This window comes from Haliotis rubra, unplaced genomic scaffold (assembly GCF_003918875.1).
Source record: "Haliotis rubra isolate DU_JTF1 unplaced genomic scaffold, ASM391887v1 Scf663, whole genome shotgun sequence".
Taxonomy (NCBI): domain Eukaryota; kingdom Metazoa; phylum Mollusca; class Gastropoda; order Lepetellida; family Haliotidae; genus Haliotis; species Haliotis rubra.
This window is the reverse complement of record NW_025767372.1, coordinates 546,883-552,212: the sequence shown is the minus strand read 5'-3', so window position 1 is coordinate 552,212 and position 5,330 is coordinate 546,883.

The window sequence follows — 5,330 nt, the reverse complement described above, 5'->3', positions numbered from 1 at the left end:
CCTAGCAATTACGAACCTTTACTGATCTAATTAGAAGTTCTCGAACCTGAAACTATTAAAAAAATTCGCAAAGTCTGAATAATTAAAAGGACTCGTAGCTGGTAATAAACCGACTGGTCGCCTCGTTCTGGACAAACGAGAGGATCACAACCACAATCAATATCGGTTGTCTTGCTCAGGTGTGATGTGGCCGACTTCATCAAAAGAGTTTGCCAATAGCAACATCTGGTGAATTTGTTGTTGGGCTGAGTTAATGTGTAGCAGACCACATGTAGGTCAGGGCGGATATTTATTTATTTTTTTATTTTATTTTATTTTATTTTATTTTATTTTATTTTATTTTATTTTATTTTATTTTATTTTATTTTATTTTATTTATTTATTTTATTTTATTTATTTATTTATTTATTTATTTATTTATTTTATTTATTTATTTATTTATTTAGGTTATGATGAATCCATCTTCCAGGCATTCTCTTAAAAGTATACCGTTTACGACTATCCATCAGTACCATACCACAGTACCATACCACAGTACCATGCCACAGTACCATACCACAGCTAACAAGAAACTCTTTGACCATATTACAAAACCACACCACATACCATACCACACTAAATGATATCACATACCATTCCACGGTACCACACCAGACATGTTATCCAATCCATATCAGAAGACCACAAACAATCGCGTCTACAATGAGAGTCTCACATCTTAACCACACCAGTAAATGTGTCAATGAGACTTGTGCCACATCAATACCACACACTGTACCATACTACAATACCATACCACAGTACCATACCACAATACCACATCACCACATCACGAGTACCATACCACGGTACCATTCCACAGTACCATACCACGGTGCCACATCACGGTACCACATCACAGTTACCACATCACGGTACCACATCACGGTACCACACCACGGTACCACATCACGGTACCAGTACCACCGGTCCACGGTACCACATCACGGTACAATACCACGGTACCACATCACGGTACTATACCACGGTACCACATCACAGTACCATACCACGGTACCACATCACGGTACCATACCACGGTACCACATCACGGTACCATACCACGGTGCCATATCACGGTACCATACCACGGTACCACATCACAGTACCACATCCACAGTACCACATCCACAGTACCATATCCACAGTACCATACCACGGTACCACATCCGCAGTACCATACCACGGTACCACATCCACGGTACCACATCACAGTACCATACCACGGTACCACATCACGGTACCATATCACGGTACCATACCACGGTACCACATCACAATACCACATCCACGGTACCACATCACGGTACCATACCACGGTACCACATCCACGGTACCATACCACGGTACCACATCCACAGTACCATACCACGGTATCCATCACACAGTACCACATCACATTACCATACCACGGTACCACATCCACGGTACCATACCACGGTACCACATCACGGTACCATATCACATTACCATACCACGGTGCCACATCACGGTACCACATCACAGTACCATACCACGGTACCACATCACAGTACCACATCCACGGTACCATATGACAGTACCACATCACGGTACCACATCACAGTACTATATCACGGTACCATATCCACGGTACCATACCACGGTGCCATACCACATCACAGTACCACATCACAGTACCACATCACGGTACCACATCACAGTACCACATCACGGTACCACATCACGGTACCACATCACGGTACCACATCCACGGTACCACATCACAGTACCATACCACGGTACCATACCACGGTACCATACCACGGTACCATACCACATCCACAGTACCATATCCACAGTACCATATCCACAGTACCACATCACAGTACCACATCACAGTACCATACCACGGTACCACATCACAGTACCATACCACGGTACCAGTACCACATCACAGTACCATACCACGGTACCACATCACAGTACCACATCACAGTACCATATCACAGTACCATACCACAGTACCACATCACAGTACCACATCACAGTACCACATCACAGTACCACATCACGGTACCATACATCACATTACCACCATCACGGTACCACATCACGGTACCACATCACAGTACCATCACGGTACCACATCACAGTACCACATCACGGTCCCACATCACGGTACCATACCACGGTACCACATCACAGTACCACATCACAGTACCACATCACAGTACCACATCACAGTACCATACCACGGTACCACATCACAGTACCACACCACGGTACCATATCACAGTACCACATCACGGTACCACATCACAGTACCATACCACGGTACCACATCACAGTACCATACCACGGTACCACATCACAGTACCACATCACGGTACCACATCACAGTACCACATCACGGTACCATATCACAGTACCACATCACAGTACAACATCACAGTACCATATCACAGTACCACATCACAGTACCATATCACAGTACCACATCACAGTACCATACCACAGTACCACACCACAGTACGAGATCACAGTACCACACCACAATACCATATCACGGTACTATACCACGGTACCATACCACAGTACCATATCACGGTACCATATCACGACACCATACCACAGTACCACACCTCAGTACTACACCAGTGTAGAATACCTATACTACAATACAAACCAACGCACAATGCAACAGCTCTATACCACGGTACCATATCGCAGTACCGTGTCACGGTACCATATCACAGAACCATACCACGGTAGTATATCACGGTACCACACGACTGTACAATACCACGGTACCATACCATTGCACCATACCACGGTACCATGCCACAGTACCATACCATTGCACCATACCACGGTACCATACCACAGTACCACCTCAGAGTACCATACCACAGTACCTTACCACGGTACCATACCACGGTACCATACCACGGTACCATACAACAATACAATACTCACACTTTCAAAGCTCCTTCTTTTAAAGTCCATGCTAAATCTACCTTATTGTTAAAAACTAAAGATGTTCCATTAATATTTCAAAGGTCGGATCAGAAAGAGAAGATGATTGACTATAGAATACGCTTTATCTCCCGGGGTTTTATTTGAAAGCTTCAGAAACTGCATACCCTGTAAAGCCTCTGCTTCCCGGTTAAACAATAGAGAATACCAACTGGAATCATATTACATTTCAGCATGGCCGTATAAATAATTTTAAAATAATGTTTTATTTCCCCATATGCATTTTATTATCTGAGTTATGTTTTTCTCATAACCTGTTCATTCGGAATAATTGCTGGAAAGAACTGCTTCATTGTTGTCTTATAACCGCCGTTAAATTAAATTGTCTTTTTATCTTTTATCTTGAAACATTATTACAATGTACAAAAAAACAGCAACGTTATTTCCGAGAAGACAATTATTAGCGATACATACTTTTGAGAAATAAATTGCAATCGTAGATTGTTTGACTTATTGATTCTGCTGCAAATGCAGGTCGAACAATACTCCTTTCTTTAATAAATAAAAATGTTCAGTCTAATCGATAACTTAACAATGAGTCAAACTAAGTTGCGGTTCTTAGTGATGACAGGATACGGTGTTCAGGTTCGAATCTTAGGATCTGTGTTGTTTACTTTTCACCTATTGGGCTGCGGGGTTTGTCAGTGTTGTCCCTGATTAAACTGCAAAGCCCAAAGTGTGGGGTACCTGGTGAGGACCGGGACCAGGGCTGAGGTTGGATAACGTTCATTGTAATCGGTGATGTGAGCCGTTGTGTATACTGACGTAGGGTAGGGGTAGGGCAGGGCAGGGCAGGGCAGGGCAGGGCAGGGGCAGGGCAGGGCAGGGCAGGGGCAGGGCAGGGGCAGGGGCAGGGTGGGTGGGTGAGGGTGGGTGTGAGGGGGTGGGTGAGGGGTGGGTAGGGTAGGGTGAGGAGGTGAGGGGGTGAGGTGAGGTAGGGTGTAGGGTAGGGTAGGAGTAGGGTAGGGTGGGAGTGAGAGGGTAGAGGTGAATCGAGGGTGGGGTGTTGGGTAGGGGCAGGGCAGGGTAGGGCAGGGTAGGGTAGGTGTAGGGTGTGGGAATCAAGGGGTAGGGGAGTAGGGTAGGGTAGGGTTAGGGGTGTGGTGAGTGGGGTAGGTGGGGCAGGAGCAGGCGTAGGGGTGAGGGTAGGGTAGGGTAAGGGGTAGGGTAGGAGTGGAGGGAGGTGCAGGGGTAGGGTAGGGGTAGGGTGTGGGTGAGGTGTGGTAGGGTAGGGTGGGGTGAGGTGAATCGACGTGAGGTGGGTGAGGGTGGGGAGTGTAGGTAGGGTAGGGAGTAGGGTAGGGTAGGGTAGGGTGTGGGTGAGAGAGGTGAACTGAGATGAGACGATGTGAGAGATGTGAGGTCATGTTCAGTGAGTTGAGGCTGAGTTTTAAACTTCTGTAAAACAAAGTTCGGCGTTTTTGTCTACTACTTTTCGTAGACAAGTGTCTTTACTTGGCTGCTTACTCCTGTTTCTTGAATCAAAACCACAATCGTTGTTTACGACAATTAAAGCATGATCCATCTTGTGAGCTATTAGTAGACACTCAAAAATTTAGTTACGCACAAGTGTCCGAGGAAGTTCAACTTACGGCACCGCTTGTGACATATTGCCATGATGTACGTTTTAAACTCAGCATTAAACGTTTGCCCTCTGCTCCCGTTGCTGCAAGGAAGTGAGCGCCCTCGTGGTGGAACTGTTTAGTTTAGGTCAAAGCAAACCTTCTTAAATACAGGACCACAATTGGCAAGGAAGACAGTAAGATTCTCTAACGAGCTGTGACAAATGTCAGCAGACATTTTATATTGTTTCCAAAAGTTATTTCTCACAGTATGTATAATAATTAGTTGAGAGTTTAGGAATCAATATGAGAACGTCGTCCGTTACGTCACCAACGACAACAACAACAACACATGTGATGGTCTGGAAGGTAGTTAAAGATGCTGTTTTCGATGTAGAATTATTTCATACAGTTTGCGAAAATAGCATACATGGCTTCACATCGATGCTTCTGTTGGAACAGTATGGTCCCTCGCTTTTAGAAAGTAAACTACAGGGCAAAAGAAAGTTACCACCGACTTCACTTCACCAAAAGTAAAGGAACAAAGATGGATGTGAGACAGATAATTATTTTACAAACAGAAATCATGTAAACATAATTCATTGTAAGGTTGGTGTTGCATTTGCAATTATCCGTTAAGAAAGAGTGAGTGAGTTTAGTTTTACGTCGCACTCAGCAATATTCCAGTTATATGGCGGCGGTGATCATGAAACCGATGACATGTGTCAACCC